An 18,697-nucleotide genomic window follows, 5' to 3' on the forward strand; every position below is an offset into this window, starting at 1 on the left:
CTGGGGTCACAATTCTGCACGGTCCACTTGTAAAATTCATGCTGCTTTCCTTATTTCTCAAAGTCAATATGGAATTATTTAGTTAACCAAACTGTACATGCATATATTCCCTCAAGAAAATTTCATTAGAGTTTTATCTGTCTGTCTGCAATGAAATAAAGTCATCATGAACAATAAGACCTCTATTTCCAAGATAACCACTAAATTATTATCTTCTCTATCTTTCATAGCCTGCCTTCCTTCCCAGTGTTCCATAAAAATATGAAATATAACATGTATTACATTTGTTATATGAATATTTAGTGATGTATAATATACATGTATATTTGTATTTATACATAAGGAGCAAACCATATATTCATATAGACCTGAATTTGTGAAATTGGTAGAGAAATAGAAATAACCACTTAAAAGGAAGGTCACTTTTCCTTTTTGCTACAATTGATAAGTTCTTTATTCTGTTTTGTTTTGTAGTCTGGTGATGTATTGAAAACCAGCGTGAATCTATACTGGACATGTCATATAATATTCCTGTAGTAGCATGGTCCTCCTGGGATTGGGGGAGGGTACAAAGAACAAAAGAAAGAATAAACATATGAACAGATTGCTCTGAAATATTTAACACCAAAGAAGTTAAAAAATGTTTTCTTGAAGCAGGATCTGAGCAGTTGTTTACATAGATCCAACTACTATTAAATATTAATACTTTCTGTGAAAAGTTTTCATATCATGTTTGTTAGGTATATTTCAACTGGGCTAGGTCAATTTTCTTCTTTCTGACAAGTCTCACTCTTCGTCTTTTTCTGAAGTACGCTTCACAGAAAGTAACTGAAAGATCTGTGACATGGTCTTTGATTTTTATCATTTTAAAATGTCCCTCATATCTCGTGTATCCTTGGTCAGTTATCTGAAGGCTCATAATGAAGCTCACAAACATGGAATGTTCTCTTTTCTTCTTGAGTGAAAGCATTAATAATAAGCAGCTACAGAACAATAGTCACAGGTGAGTGAAGGACCCTCTAGGAGTGTGAGAAGACGGTGAGCTCTGGTTAGAGCATCTGATTTCGTGATGGATCACTCCTTTTCTTTCCGTTAGTGTGAGCTCCCTTTTTGTGACTAAATGCATTTTCTTCTGAAGAGCAAGTAATGGATAAGTGGGAGAAAATAAACCTCTAAATGAAGGTGTCCAGTCCCAGTCATGCTTTGAGAGCTATGCCATATCACTGGCCACAACCAATACGGTCACGCTGAAGCTAACACTGGCTGCTCTACAAGTCCTACAAGAGAACTGTGGTCAACCTTGGCTGTTGAACTAAGGATGTAAAGTGCAGGAAAAGTGTGAGCTACTACCTCATATTTCTAAAGCAAATAGAAGTATTACTTGTAGGCAGAAGTATCACTTGAGGATCAGGCATTATCCCCTGCAGCTACCCACAGGAATGGAGGAGTCCTTGAAGTTCTGGAATTCATAGAGTTAGAAGTTCTCGTGGAAGTTTTTTTTGTTTGTTTGTTTGTTTGTTTTGGTACTGGGGATTAAACTCAGTATTACTCAACTACTGAGCCACATCCCCAGCCCTATTTTGTATCTTATTTAGAGACAGGGTCTCACTGAGCTACTTAGCACCTCACTTTTGCTGAGGCTGGCTTTGAACTTGCAATCCCCTGCCTCAGCCTCTCAAGCTTCTGGGATTACAGGCGTGCACCACCATGCCTGGCTTTCATGGATGTTTTTCCTGCAGAGATACCAAAAAAATCCCTTTGAAGTGTGTGTGGCTGGGGGTGTGCACATGTGTGGGGAATGATTGAAACCTGGGACATGGACAACAGACTGTGGCTAAAATCTATCTGTAGCTGCTTTTAATGTGCAAGGGGAAAGGAGAGGTCAGCAGTGGGAGGAAGCAACGTTGCCACCGTAACAAAGAACCAGGGTATAAGTTCCACCTGAAGAAATCAGAAGTGAATGTCTCTTGGTAAGACTCTGCCCCAGAGATCCTGCCTACAGAACTACTCCCCCAACCAAAGGACACTAGAGGGACAAAACTGGATATGGAGCTGAGCTGAGACCTGAGACAAGAAGTTGGACAGCTCCTTCCCAACTTCAGGAAGGGCCCAAAGAAGGGATTTCTATGGTCAGGGGTCTCTGAGGAATCCAAAAACTGCCCCACAAAAAGGAAGCATGCAGATGCCTTCCAGGATGGTGGGCTTCTGAGGACACATGCTGAGAGAACATCTTGCCTCTTCACGAAAGCCATATTTCCTCTCTGACCCTGGAGAAACCCTAGGCAGAGGGAGGAAATAGACTAAGTGCATAGGAGCACAGCCAGACAGTCCAGCAGCCCCTTTGCCTACTTGTGGTCTCAGGTCAGCTTTGTGAGATGAGGAGAAGCTTTACATTGAATATTAGTTTAAAATTTTGATTTACATTCCACCGGAGCGTACGTGTGTTCTTGTGTATGTATGAGTGTGTAACTATGTAGATATTCCTGCTGTGTGATTTCTTTTCCTTTGTTTATTTTGTTTTGTTTTTAAATACCTGAAGATGTGATTTTTTAAAAAATGCTTCAAGATATTTTAAATACTTCAAGGTATCTGACCCCTAGGAGCAGATAATTGAAGAACATTGCAAATAGTGGGAAGACAGAGCTGACAGGATGTGTTTGGAAGAAGACAAGCAGGAGAAAAATAAAGATATTCTCTTTTAAATACTCCAGTAGCTCAGCTCACCCAATAAACCAGTTGTAGAGATTCCATTTCACTTATTCCAGGAAGCTCCACTGTAGCAGGTAGCCCTTTATTGCAGATCTCGCAATCTTCCTGGGCCCTGAATTGCTTCGTTCTGTGTTATCATAAGGGAAGAAGGTTCTCTTCAGTAGAGATGTCATTTGCCTTCCCACTCGGGCCAGTGTAGGAGAGTCTTGATGATCCATTCTTCTTCCATTTAGGCAGTAGTGTGTTGTCAGCCACACTCTTGGTCAGTCTTTATTGTATTTGGCATTGGATTAGGAAGAAAGGGAAAGAAATGGAAGCAAAATTCTGAAAGTGTGACAGGACACCAGTGTAACTGTCTTACATTTCCCCCTTTATAAATGATGGATTGCTTTTTCCTGGCTATTTAATCAGGTCTTCATATAATGCCACTCCAACTCCCCAGAGATGCAGTGTAGGCTGTGCACACAGATGGTGGAGAGGCCAGCTATAAATATAAATTAAGCAAGGAGGCTGACCGTCGTGGGGGAATACAGCCCTCTCTGTTTAAGTATTGACAATAAATGGCCACCATGTATTTGGAGGCACATTTTGGGTCTGCCTGGCCCAGCTGTTCAGCCTAGGCCTGTCCACAGGCTTGTAGCTGTGAGTTACTCATGGCAACCATAGCAATTCACTCTCAGTGAACTGCAGACAGTAACCTGTTCAAACCAGTGTCCGCCACCAGTGAATAGTTATGTGAGTCTAATGAAATTGCAGCATAGTCTTTTATATGTAGTTAGCTATTCCCTCTTGAGCCATTAGTGACTTACAAAATAAACTAAGCAGAATTTACTAAATTAAACTGTGTTAATGACCTGTCTTTCTTTCTAGATAATAAGCATGGGAAAAATACTTGAAATGGGTGCACGATTTCATCTAGGTAAAGATCAGGATCAATGACACTTAAAAAAATCATTATGCTCTAAGAGTTTGCTTCAGTAATAGTGCTCATCTATCATAGAACAACATATCACAGTTCTAGCCTGCTGTCCATCTGTGTGTAGATACATACTGTATACATACACCTCACACACACACATATATACATATATATATTTAACACATACACACTCATGCACACAATATACATATACACACATACATGTATACACAGACACTCAAACACACATTCTTATACAGAGGATGACCTCCTGCATACCTAAGACTTTATGTATACATCAAAAAAACATAGACATATTGTGTATGTGGGTGTAAAGGCAAGTTAAAAGAGTTTAACTGATTTATATAATTTATAATAGGTTCATCTTTTGTAAAAGTTAAGGTCCAGAGTTATATTTTTGGTTATTTATTTTAATTAGTTTTATGAGAGGGCAGAATGACATATTGGTTAGAATATTGGCATACAATACTGGTAAGAATCAATGAAAGAGATTATCCAGAGCTCCAAGTCCACTATTTGGGGAATAGCCAGGTCAAAAAAAAAAAAAAAAAAAATGTGTTAAGCATCACAGAATAAGATGTTTCAATAGCCAAAGTTGCAAGGAGGTGAAAAGTACGTTCAGATTTTATTGGCATAGCCAATGCTGATGAATTAATTATCCCCTGGTTGCCATCTACTTAACTGAAGTGTAGGTAGATAATAATTAAGAATATCTGCTGGCTGGGTGGAGAAGTTAGCAATTATCTGGGTGTGGAGGAGGAGAGTAAGGAACAGGAGCAAATAAGAAAGATAGAAGACAAGTTATCTCTGAGTTCCTTATTCTGATTCTAGCTGCTGGATGGCATTCAACTTCTTTCTAGTGTCTACAATGGAAACTATTGAGAGTAACTGACTATAGAGTAGAGGAGTGGAGGGCCATGGACCTGGGATTACACCTGTGATAGGAAACTATGTACCTGAAATATGTTTAATTTAATAACATGAATGGCTGAAGACTGAATCAAAATTATCATGGGATGAAATGAGATCTTCCTCATATTCTACCATATGCGTAAAGGCTACAGGGAAGGAAAATCCATACAATCACAGAATAAATGTTGTTATATTCCCTATAATGTAGTTTTCTTGGGCAAGCTACCAAATCATGCCTTCCACATAAGAGCTAAATATGGAATATGTGTCTTATGTTAATATTGAATATTTCCTAATGTGATATTTATTTGTTTTCCTCTACCACTGGCAACCAAAGTAGAGTCATTCTGAAGTAGAGGAAATATATTGGTTAGACATTTAGAAAAATGAGAGCTGTTATCAATTACCTGTCCTCCCCTGGAAAAGGTTACAGATTACAAATGATTTTGAATTTTAAACATTTTATTAGACAGTATATCATATAGCTTGGAATTAGCAAAAATATTAAAGTCTGATCATGAACACTAAAACATAAAATCAAAGTCTGTTGGATTTTCTTCTGTGAGTTTTTCTATATTGATATGAGTAGAAATCCAAATGGCAAGAAGATTATCTCAATGCATACACATATAATTGTATATTAACTAGAACTAACGTTACTATTCCTTATTAAATGTTTACTTTTGCATAGTTAACTTTCCTGGAGTTACCTGAAACGTTGAAAACTTACACATTAGTCATAACACTTCAAAATCTGTTAGAATCTGTTATTGTAATGACACCTAAGTAACTGTGTATGAGAAAATGAAGCTAAAGTTACAGGAATGTATTCTTAATCTGATGGTCACTGGTGGCCAATTAAGTTGAATTTTTGTCTCTTAATTTAAGAAGGGTTATTGTGATGTAAATGCTTATTTGTGAAGGGTAAAATTGTTTCTGGAGTTCTATAAATAATTTAGAAGCCAATTCCATGTACTAGACTAATTTGTTAGTGGACCTGAACTGGAAAAGAAGTCATTAGACAGTTGACTCACAAAAACTAAGATGCTCATTAAAACCTGTTTGTTTTTAGAGTTCCACCTTTGAGTTTAAATGAATAAATTTACAACTTAGTATTCTTGAAACAAACTTCCATTGTGATACTATAGCTCATAAGCTTTCTAAGAGTATTTTCTTTTACAAACATAGGCAATTAATTGTAGCCAAAAAGATATACAGATAATTTTTCCAAAATAGTTATTAACGTCAGCATATATGGCCATAAATTTATTCAAACAATTAAATTTTTTTTGCTTGCTAAAGTAAAAATAAAGATAAGAGGAAAGTAATTTATGCTCTTTTTTTTTCCTACCTCAAAGTCTTAAATGCCTTAAAGAAATGTATCCCCATCAAAGTAGCAACTTTCCCTGAGAGTTGCATTTATATCTAGGTTTAGCATAAATCAGTCATTTGATATTTGACCATGTATCATTCACCTATAACAGGAGATATGTCAATAGTTAAGCTCTACATCCTTACCTAGTTTACTTATACAGATTTAAAAATATATTGGAAAATACAACATCTTTGACAGTTTGCCTAACATTTCCAAGTCTCTATTTCCTCAACTATAAAATGCAAGATAATTGTCTCCAAGATTTAGTGCAAAATATGTATTTAAAAGGGATTTGTAGGCTGTAAATTGCTACACAAATGTAAGTTATTATAAAGCCCTTTGTTGGTTTTTATTTAGTTTCAAGAAAAATAGGAGGTATATATTGGGATGGATTAAATGATAGCTTTCTTCTAGCACATTTTTCTACCCATGAAGAAAATAACTAATGAACAAATATTTCAATGACAATGACCATTTAAATTTTAGATTTTTAGCCCAGTGAACAAGGTTAAGGAAAACGTCCTGTCTTAAAGTAACTATCTCCAGAAAGATTTGTAGCAAGGTTTGCCGCTACTGTTTAATGACTTGCTCATCCTGTTCTCTGTAGGCAGAGGTTTCTTAGCAAATAAAGGCTTGTCATTCACCTTGTCTGTCATTCAGTATGTGCTTCAAGCAGGAAGCAGGCTCAGTGCTAATCAAGAGAATATGGCTGTATGGCAGACTTTGAAATTAGAAATGAATTCAGGAGTATTATGAAATGCACTGAGACCAGTGATAACTATAAATCCATACAATATGGAAAACTTGATAGATTCATAAATATTGATCACATCATACTTCAGTGGTAAACACAGCAAAGAGTGACATAATCCTATCTTTTCTTTTAGCTCTCTATATTGGGAAAGTAGAAAAAATGTTAATTTTTAAATTAAACTTGAATATTTTATTGTATTTTGATCTTTTAACTATAAATCAATCCCCTTTTGATGGAAACTACATGTATCACAAAACACTTATACACACACACACATACCCCCATACCCACACCCGCACACACATATACACACATTCTTTCTGAAATGCTATTAAGTAATTTCAAATTACCAATGTAAAAGGTAATAAGACACATAAATTATAATAAGTAAAATACTGTGGGTGTTATTTTTTCACTGCCAATGTGATAATATCAGCATTGGTAGAACAACAACGAAGTAGAACTACGAACAGGGTTTGGAAAAATAAATTACAATGAAATCATAACAAAGAACTCACCTGAACCCACAGGCAGCTCTGACTACTCTGTTCCAAGAGATAGGTGTGATTTAAATGGCCTGGTTCCATATAGCTCAAGGCAATTACTAGAGATGATTTAATGGGGAACCATTGGGCACCCACACATTCTCCAGCAGGAGGAAAGAGTGCCACACCCTAAAGAGGAGACCAGATTATCAAATACATTTCTTTCCTTGTGCCACACAAATATGTTTGCTTTATGTGAGTAATTCTAGAAAAAAAAAAAAAAAAAAAGACTATTCTAAGATGCAGGTCAGTCTTACATGCTGTAGAAAAGGGTAACTGCAATTGGTCTTGCCTTGGACCATGTCCTTTTTCATAGGTGGTAGTTGACCTGAGTTCCCAACATTCTGACTGTTGGGAAACATCCTCTTTACACTTCATTTCAAGGTTGTCCCTAAGTAAGGATGTAGTGTAGTGGTTACATGATTCAGTGTGCCCATATGCCAAGCTGACTGAGCTTGTTCTTTTTCCTCTCTAATCACCTGCTCATAAGTGAGTCGAGGGAAAGATACTTTGTACAAAGGTGTCCTCTGGTCCTGCCTGTTCTTGGTGCCAAGCATAACAATTTATTTTATTGTGAATTGATAATGGTGCCACTATATCTTATGACTTGATGTGTCTCAGGTAATCCAGTTCATGATGAGCAATTCTGTATACTTGGCCAGTTGATTATCCATGGCTGGAAATTTTTTTCTCTCACAGAGTCCACAATGCTTCCAGAAATGGTGTATACTTCTCTGTGCAGATAACATGACTTTGCTGAAGAACCCTAAGGATTTATGTTGTGATTTCCCTTTTAGGATTTGCCATGATCTCTACTCAATTTTTTTTTTATTCCTACCACTAATGGTATAGAGTCTGTTGTGTATTAGGTTCTGTGACACATGTGGAACCACCTGTACCATAGAATGGACCTGCTACATCACCTATTTTTACTGCGGACACCCTTCACAAAGTAGTAGCCTTTTACATTTTCCAGTGAATGGATGAGAAGAATATGCTTCCTGAAAAACCCAAATGCCTTACAGGCATTTTAGTTTGTGGAAGTATGAGATATAAAATTTCTCCTCATTTATAGAGCCTATCTCACCCTGTCCCAAACCACTTTAGTGCCTCTAAAATCTTTGCTGGAATGGTGAAACATCATGTCTTCCTAAGTTTATCTCTCCCTCTCTGAGCATATGTGTTTTACCAAAGCCTCTCATAGACTTGCCTTTTCTTGTTCAACTACTCTGATTAAAATGATATTATCAACATAATGGGCAAGTAGAAAAGGTTGTAAAATACCTGAATTGCCAAGGTCCCTTTGGACTGTACTGTGAGGTAACATGGAGGAGTTAGCATAGCCTAGAGCACGAATGTAATTGAATGGTGATTTTCCATTCCCAGCGAATGAGAATATTTTGATTATCCTTTTAGGAGGATGAAAAAAAAAAACACCTCACTCTGGTTAAGCAGGTTTTATTGGAGGTCATGTTAATCTGCTCTAAAGATATGGCTTCTGGAACATTAATCCTGTGGTTGTACACCCTTGTCCTCCATGTTTGGTCTGGTTCCTGTGAGGACCAGATTGGTGAATTAAATTAGACTAGGCTAGGCACTGCAATTGTTTACAACTTTCTGGGTGACACTAACCTTTGCCATTTCCCCAATATGTGATAGGCTACAAAAAAATATGTGGAATATAGAATTACAAATATGCAGTGGTATAAATATGTATTCTCTCTCTCTCTCTCTATATATATATATATATAGATAGTAGAATGAAATAGATAAAATATAATTTCATATAATAATAGATCTCACTGTGTAAGACAAATTTAAACATAAATTTATCTCTATATATTTTAATGAAAAACTACTGTGTCATTTCAGTTTTTGAAATCAACATGTGTAGCTACAAATAAAATAAGAAACAATATGAATTGAAGCATATCAGGGGTTTTTAGAACTGTGAATGTGATTTTGCCTTTGACTTTGACCACTGGATAAACTTACTCAGAATGTTGTCTGCTCCTTTGGAAACTTAAAATGTCTTAGGGGATGTTATGGTTAGGATCTGAAATGTTCTTCACAGTCTCATGTATTGAAGCCTTGGTCCCCAATACAGCAAAAATCAGAGGTGGGGCTTTTAGGAAATAAGTGGATCATAAGGCCTATAAGTTCATGAGTGGATTGATCCTTTGGTGAATTAATGATTGGAATGGACAACTGGGAGGTGGTGGCAAGTGTAGGCAGGTGAGGCACAAATGGAGAAGGTAGATCACTGGGGATATGCCCTTGGGGACTATATCTTATTCCAGGTTTCTCTCTCTCTCTCTCTCTCTCTCTCTCTCTCTCTCTCTCTCTCTCTCTCCTCTCTCTCTCTCTTTCTCTCTCTCTCCTCTCTCTCTCTTCTTTCTGGCCATTAGTTAAGGAGTTGAGCACACTTCCTCTAACCACACCCTTCTGAGATGCTGTACTGCCCTCATCTCAGGCCCAAATCAATAGAGCCAGATGACCCTGGACTGAAACTTCTGAAAATTAGTTTTTTTTGTTGTTTTGTTTTGTTTGTTTTTTTTTTTCCTTTAAGCTGTTTTCTTCTGGTATTTAGTCAGAGTGATAAAAAGCTGAGTAACACAGGAAAGAAGGCTTTTTATGTTTGAATATTTTCCATCTAAGGAGAAACTTTAAAACATGCAATTTTAATTTATTGAAAAGAACATAGAGTTACATAGTTATAATCAGCTCTACCTAGGGTAAGATTTATGTGAATACAGAAGTAAAAGAAAACACAGAAGAAAATAGTATTTTCAAGAACCTTATGTCTGGTACCAGACGTGAAAAACGTTATCTATCAGTTCTTTCATTTCCCAGTTAATTCTGCCTAAAATAGTTAACTGTTCTTATTTCAGAGATTAGAAGATTGAAATTTAAAGAGGTCAGATGTCACCTTAATACCAAATGACTACAAAGTGGTGGAAGCAGATTTGAAAAATAAGTGTTGAGTCCTATTTGTCCTTGCCAAGTGCTGGCTGCATCATGGTTTTATAATCATGTATTAATTGACTTCTCCCAAGAATCCAGTCAAGGAGATACAATTATTTTTTCCTTACTTTGTGGGTGAGGAAACCATTATACAGAGGAGTTAAGTAATGTGTCCAAGGTCACAGAGCTGTCAGAGTCTGATCTTCCAACCTACTTTCTCAGTCATGTGGTTTTTTGACTGTCAGCCCATGTTCTGTCCACACAGGGAGCTGCTCAGGTGAATGGGTGCAGCTTGAGACTGAAATAGAGTCACACTAGTTTGGGAATAACAAATAAAGAACAAAAGTTTGAACAATTTTCAAAATTTCTAAAGAAGATGAAAATTTTTTCAGTTGGAACATAATATAAATTCTACTAACCAAATAATGTCTGTTCAAATTCCCAAACATACCAGAGCCCATCTCTACAAGGAAGCAAGTTGTGTGATGTCTGTCTTAAGAGTCCTCCAAGTGAATAGCACATTCTCCCTGCCATGCAGGAATCCATAGTTTAACAGAGAATAAATATGATAAAATGAATCTTAATTATAAAATATAATTAAAGCATAGTGACTTGCAATGTCTATTAATTATTCAATGGTTATGAGATACCCAGAAAATGTCTAAAGACTTTTAAAACTGGGATGCAATTCAAATGCTATTCAAAGAAAATTTAATTATTTGAGGTAATAATCCTAAAGTCAAACACAGTCAGTGCTTACTATACAATTTTTTTTTTTTGGTCCTAACCCTATTTTAGAAGGATGATAGTGTCACTTGTCCACACATAATAACAAGGCTTCTATTGTGTTAAAAAGCTCTCATTTGTTTTATTTTGTTCTAAGTGTTAAGTGAAAGTTCCAAGTTACAAAATAAGTTTAAAAACCAGAGACAAAGAGAAAGTTTCCTTTCAAATAAAGTATCTGCTCAGAGGACTTCAACCTATAATGTAGTTTCATAAAAATGACTGTAATACTATTTAATAAGCAAATAAGCCTAAATGTCTGGTATGTACTGTGCATAGCTGTCTTTGTTATTTTGTGTCAAGAAATATCCACCAGGAAACCATAGGTGACTCCAGTTTCCCTGAACATTGACAAAATTTTTTTTTTCATTTAGATGGCTGAGTTTCCTATATCATAGAACATAAGCAAATTTACTTGAAATTTAAAATGACCTTTCTAAAAATGTATACCATTAAAAATCAAGAAAAGTCAAATAGAAAAGTCAGTTCCTCATATTTATTGATATTGTTGAAGCCAGTTTCTCTTTAATAATGATCTACTAACTAATGAGATGGATTCTTTTTTTGTTTTTTGGTTCTGAAAGATGTCCAATGAGTATATATAGATAGAAATGTACCAAAGCAGAATACACTTTTCTAACAGAGAAGAAGGGTTCTTTAACTAATTTTCTACTAACACTATGACACACGTTTGGAAGAACAAGGGAATAAAAACACTATGTAGTTTATTTTACATTTTTTTCTCCTGCCTCATTTTCTTGATGCCTTAAATGGAAAGAGGCGTGGATAACAGAATTTGTGACTCAAACATAAGCCTTCATATCTCGTGAATTCCATGTCCAATTTCTAACACACAAACCAACTGCTTTCTTGTTATACTTGAGCCTTCCTTCTCATTATTTAATTTGAGCCTTTGAGTCCAATTCTGATCAGAGAGTTTAGGTCTTGAACACGCTTGTCTAGGTAGGAAAAGAAGATCCTTGGGGAAATTCAACTGAGAGCAGTGGTTAATACCTTTTTGCTTTTCTATATCAGGAACAATGAAGTGAATAGTTTTTCTTTGCATGAGAAGAGAAGCATTGTCCTCAAGAACTTTGTTTCTGCTCTCACCTAGTATAAGGAAGTTTTAAAAGGACAAAGGGGTGTGAGTTTCAGGAGTATGCAAAGATAAGATGTAGTGGTGGTACAACAGCAGGTTTAAGCAGCCCTTTCTGTGGGAGTCGGAGGAATCCTGTGCAGAGGATGTCACCTCTGAGCTGACACAGACTTTGAAGTAGGACTCTTGGTTTTTCCAAACTATAAAGACAGGCAAAGAATGCCTGTCAGGAAAAATGCTACACATAAGACATAGGAACATAGGGAAGAAGCAAAACTATATTCAGAGAATTACGTGTGGTCCAGTCAGGTTGGAGAGATATATAAGAGGGACTGACTCAAAAGTGTCCTTTGGAATACCCAAAGAAAATTGAACTCGTGTTTAGGTTGTGTGGGATGTTGATGACTTACTTGTAAAAGATGGGTGTGTTTGTGTTTTTAAAAGGTAATTCTAGAAGTGTGGATGACTGATAGGTTGCAGTGGCAAGAAGGAGTACTGGAAATGGAAAACTGTTGGGAAAGTGATATCAGTATTAGTCCAGGTGAGAGAAAAAGGCCGTCTATCACAACCATACAAAAAGAGCAAGCAGAAAGATCAGAAGGTCCTCAAAATCTGGAGATGGCTACTAATATATATCCATAGGTGGATTAGGAGCCTGGGGTGATGTCTAGATTCTACATGAACTGAATAGATGGTAAAGGCATTAGGTAAAATAGGAGGATGTCTAGGAAAAATGATTTAAGTTCATCTCAACTGAAGAGCTTGGACTGGAAGTTGATTGAGGGCCCGTCTCCATTATCTGTGCATGTCTGGGCTTAGCCAAGCCTAACAAGGGCTGGCTTTCAATGACTGGTGAGGAGGATTTAAACACAAATACTTGGTTTTGCTGGTTAATGGAGAACCCCAGGTATAAAGTACAATACAGAAAACGATGAAGCAAACTAAAATCTAAAAACCTATAATTAAAAAGTTTTCACTGAAAATTGACAAAATATCCTGAGTGAAAATCATCTGTTGCTGTATATATTAGTTTGGAGCAGAAGTAAAGATGAATGCAGAATGTTTTGCAGTGTCCACGAGGGGAATAGTTATGGTCTAAACTGAGTAGCAACTGTGCTCCTGAAGAGAAAGATGAATTCAAAGAATAATATGGAAGAGGTTGGCAGTTTGCATTTGAATTGAAAAGGAACTTTTGATGCTGACTGGGACTGCTGTAAGTTATTGGCATTGCTGATGGTAATGAAAAGCTTCAGGGAGAGAGTGACAGGGCCTTATTATGCATCCTTACTTCCTTGATGGGATATAAGTGAATCATGCTACTACTGATGAGATGATTCCTCCTTGCTGGACATATTTTACTCAGCTTTGAGGAAGGGACTCACTGTTCTGCCATCTTGGAATAACAAGTTTAAAGATTACACATTAGCATAAACTCACCCTGAGTGCTGTCACCGCCAAGACTGGAACATATTGATTTGATTAGCCCTTAAATATCAGAAGATAAGAATGTTCACATCTCTTTATTCTCTCTTTTCTTTATCTCTCCATCTATCTGTAGCTGGCACAGGTTAGAACTGAGAAATAAATTAGAAGTAGAAGGACTTACTTTGGCTTTCCGCCACCTAGAAATAAAATCCATTTAATTTACCCTGACTATCCTTGTTATACTGTTAAATATAGACTAAATAGTTTAATATGGATTTATGTAATGAGTTCACAAATGTAGTTTGCAGAGCATGCTTGCTTTAGGAAATAAACATCTGCTTACCATGGCTTGAATCACCTGTCTCTCTGTGGATTTATTTTGATAGGATGGATGGATTTTCTCAAAATGAGCATTTACCATCCCAATATTTTTCGAATGCATGAATCAGAAACAAAATAAAATAGTGATCTAGAACCTCCAGCTATCTCCTAGGAAAAGCAAACTGGAGGGTAGCAACACTAATGCTTTATCTAAATTATAGGATTTAAAAGAAAACAAGGGAGATCCCTTTCTCTGTGAAACCTCCAGTTCTTATTTTCTCTTCAATTCAGGCATATGCACCTTATTTAAACGTTAATTGTTTAGCTTAGTTTTATGCAGCTAATTTGTGAAATAAAATTCCTTGCAAGTTTAAAAATAAATCCAGAGGTGTCCCTTTTCACCAAGCTGCTCCTTCCCTATCTCTGGTGGCCAAATTGGATGTAATTGTAGTTGGTGATGGGATGGCAATGACAGCGTCAGCCAGCCCTTCTAGGAATGGCTACTATGATTTGTATATATGTCCTTGATCTGATTTAAATTCAAGAGTGCCTTCACATTACTATTCTTTCTCTGGAAACATGGAAAATTTGAGTGTGAGGGTTGGGAATGGTTTACGAGACAGGGTTTTACCTTCTTGAAATCTATACTTCTTTCACCGTCCTACAATTCTCTAAGGCACCATGGACAGGGGAGTCCAGCTCTCAAGAATGTAATTTACAACCTAAGAGTGCTTAATCTAAAATCTGTCCTTGTCAGAGGAGATCGCCGTGGTCCCCATGCAGCAGTGATGGGAATTTTATTTCAGCCTCAGTTTCAATTGGGCTCTCAATTGTATTCTTTAACCTATTCTTATCCTTATCAATTTATGCAACTTACAGGTCTTATGGGTCTTTAACATCATTCTACTTTTAAAATAAGAAGCACTAAATATAACAAATAGTCTAATCTGCATCTGAAAACCTATAAACTCACCTTACAAGCATTACAACAACAAAGATTATTATTATAAAGGTTATGACTGAATCTAACTTTATTATTAGTCATCTCTCCTGGTGATTAAAATTTAACTCTGCAAAGAGAACTTTTCTCCTGATACACTTGTCTCTTTTTGACTGTTACTATTTTATATTCTAAAATTATTTCCACTTTTATATACAATAGAATGTTCCCTGTTGAAAAAAAATAATCATAGTCGAGGAATATAATACTTTAGGGCAAAAACTGGACGAGGTAGCCAAAAATTAGGCTTAGTATATGAAGTATTTTTAACTGCTTTTGTTCGTAATAAATCAGTAAGGAGCATGTTAAATAATGGTAATCTCAATGACATTCTATGCATTAAAATTCACAACCATGATTTCTTGCTTTAACTCTGGATACCAGCCCTTGTTTCTAAGAAAACTTTAAGGATGTCTCTCCCTCCGAGTTTCCATGTGATTAGTATACTTTTGTTTACTTTGCTTCAGAGAACATGTATCCTAACCTTATTGTTCCATTTTTGGGCATGGGATTAGTTAGTTGACAGTGTCTGTTGTCTATGTAATGCCTCACTGAGACTCCATTTCCTCATTCCTATTATTTTGTCTCTTCCTGCTTTTGTGCATCCTTGAATTCTGCACCTCTCTGGGTTCTATCTATACCTACCTCTGTTACCTTGGACCACTTATTTGTACAAATTCATATTCTACTACAGAGCAATTCTAAGGTCACTTTTCATCTTTATTTTTCCTTCTAGTAATTTTCCCTAGACCAATCATCATCATCATTATCAGCATCATCATATTTATTGCTCTTTGCTGTCTCTTTTAACTTGGTTTTTTTGTCTGGAAACCTCAGTTTCTTTACACAATAGTTATTCCAAATAGGAATAGCAGTTGGTGTGATAGAGATGTCATATTAATGATCATGGATGAGATATTCATGTAAAATTCCATATTATTACAAGAGAAATCAGGTATATAGGTAATCTTGAAAAGAGTCAGTTTCTAGTATGTTGAACTCTGGATGCCAGGCTACGCTTAGATGGTGAGCATTATGAATGAATCTGACAATATTAAAAGTGTACACTACAGGCTGGGTTGGTTTCTGCTAAATTTCATAGGACTTTTAAGATAACCGGCACCTAAAATTTTAAGAAGACACCCTTTTTGACTATTTATTAGATTCATCCAAGGAATGCTTAGCATTCTGAAAAAATTCTATTGACTCGAATAACTTATCCATCACCCGTGAGATTCTTTGAGCACTATTTCAGAATGCCTACATTTTACACTTTGCCATTCAAAATATTTTCAAGCATCAAGATGATGAAATTTCTAATTTGAGAACTTATGGAAAATGTAGTTGTTTGTTCACATGTGCATACAGATCTGATTAAACAATTGTGGTGGTCTTGCCAAGGGTCAAATTCCTCCATGTATTCTTGGTTTCCAAGTCTTTGAGGAAAAAAGTAGTGGGCAGAGCGATGGCATAGAAATTGTCGTTTATAGCCGTGTTCTGTAGCAGAAGCATCTGCACATCTAAGAGGAACCATGGATGTGCTGCAATTTTGCCATCACCTTAGTCAAACAACATTTTTTAGAAATTCCTTCTTTTCTTGGTTCTGAATTAAAATTTAAAATGCTATTTGGTAAGAAGATATTAAGGTGTAGCCCCAGATTTTGGTGCAAGGCACAAGTTGTATCTCACCTGCTCTTACCTGGTGACATGGGCAAACATCCTGGCTTCTCCAACTACTGGCTAAGTGTGTGTTTATGTCCATGATGAAATTGTGCATGATTGATGTAGATTCTAGTCTATCCTTAGAAGTTCATCTGAGCTTTGCAGATTTGAGCTTGCTCTTGTTTTCTCCATGGCCTGTTCCTCTTCCCTTCCTGGCTTCCTGTCCCCGTGAGTTCATTCTCAAGATCCAGACTCCAAACAACAGCTTTATAAGTATCCTGAATGTCCAGCTCCCACAGCTGTGCAACCTCAATCCTATAACACCTTCTTTGGTGATTTTGATGCTGTGATCAATCCCAGTTTGATGTAATGAAAAATACTAGAGGGAATAAAATGTATCATGAATTCAGAAAATGGTGAAGAAGTACTGAGAGAAAGATGCTAATGATTTTCTATTTCTTAAGACAATTCTGCTCATTTACATTTACTTTTGAACTAAAAATTCATAGAATTAGGAGCTACAAACTATGTCTTCATGTATATAAGGGTCCCAGAAGGAACCAGAAGGAATGGCATACTTAATTCAAGGAAGGTTTAATAAAGGAACTGTTGACAAAGACATCTGTAGGATGTATGAAAACCACGAGGGAGTGCAGCAATGAGGGACTGTTCACAGTCCAGCTGTTGTCATCCTATTTTTCAAAGTGGGGATTCAGGAGAGTAATGACAGAATTGGAAGAACAGAGTGTCTTTCAAAGAGGGATACCTTGAAAAGGTTTGCCCTGCACTGGAAGGAAGTAGGCATCCTAAGAGAAGCCTCTATAGGGATAGACAGGAACAAATACTCCAGATTCACTCTTAACCCCCATTAACATCCCTGCCAGGGCTTTTCACTGGGTGATTCACAGAAACACAAAGGTGGAGGAAGACTTTTAGTACATCCATATAGTCAGTCTCTGAGGGGCAGAAATGCATAGAGAAGGAAACACATGAAAAATAAAAACCCAAAGTACAGGATCTCAACTATCTTTTCACATTTTTGCCTTTCTATTTGGAAAGGAAGATGTATGAAGAAAATCACAGATGCATAGAGAAAATGATCAGTGAACAGATAGCAGAGCCCCTCTGCCCCAACCAGAAGGGTCTACATCCTTATCCTTAGCATGTTACATTGCAGAGGAATTATGATTGGTAATCAGCTGATCTTAAAATAGGGAGCTTGTCCAAGAAAACCCAATGTGATCTCAAAGGTTCTTAAAGTGGAAGAGTGAGGAATTGGCACAAGGATGTGATATGAGGACACACATGCCATTGCTCGCTTTCAAGAGGGTGGAAGGGCCACCACGCCAACGAAGGTGGGCAGATAAGCATCGGCATGCTGAAAAGACAAAGGATGGATTCGTCTTTAGAGTCTGGAGAAAGGAAAACAGCCCTACTGATACCTTGATTTTTCCACAGTGAGAATCATGCCAGACTTCTAGACTACACAACTGTGAAATAACAAGTATGTACCATTTCAAGACCCTGAGTTTATAGTCATCTGCAGCAATAAAGCAGCAATTGAAAACAAATATACTTGATTCAAGTTTTCATTTAATTTTGCATCTACCTTTAAATCACCTCAGAAAATTCTTATAGACATTGCATGATTTTAAGCAAATGATGATTTTATGTAATATCTAGGGCCATCACTGCCTTAATATTTCACAAGAAGACACAAGAACTACAAAAATGCAGGTTCCCTTCATGGTTCTTACTCTATAAACAGGAAGAGAAGTCCTACCAGGCACCTTAAAATCTATTCCACTGTCCAGGAGTTCAGAGATTCCAGGTCCTAGAACAGAGATTTCACCACTTAAAGACCACATAAGCCAGGGAGTCATGAGAAATTGCCCTCAGATTCAGAAGACCAAGAGTTCTTGTGTTCAGTAGCTTTTCCTGGAAATAATAAGTGAGGGCCAAGGGATATATTAAAGATCTGAAGCAAGGACAGCATGAACTAGACCACATACAAGAAGAAAAATGTATACAAGAAAATGAACACTACCTATACTTAGGCTGAGATTTATTTTTCAGCAAAATAATTAAGGGTCTTAATTATTCCTAAAGAGAAATATCAGGACTCATTACAATTTATAGCTTACATAAGCTCCCAAATCATCTAATTATCTTGTTAAAATGCCTATCTTAAAGATCCTACATGGTGTTGTT

General features: G+C 36.6%; 1 protein-coding gene across 2 annotated transcripts in view; it reads left to right on the forward strand.

The window, feature by feature from the left end:
- The window catches only part of DCC (DCC netrin 1 receptor), a 1,229,995-nt gene that overhangs the window by 702,071 nt on the left and 509,227 nt on the right, over positions 1-18,697 (forward strand). The gene's annotated exons all lie outside the window — the stretch shown is intronic.

The sequence above is a fragment of the Sciurus vulgaris genome (assembly GCF_902686455.1).
Source record: "Sciurus vulgaris genome assembly, chromosome: 13".
Taxonomy (NCBI): domain Eukaryota; kingdom Metazoa; phylum Chordata; class Mammalia; order Rodentia; family Sciuridae; genus Sciurus; species Sciurus vulgaris.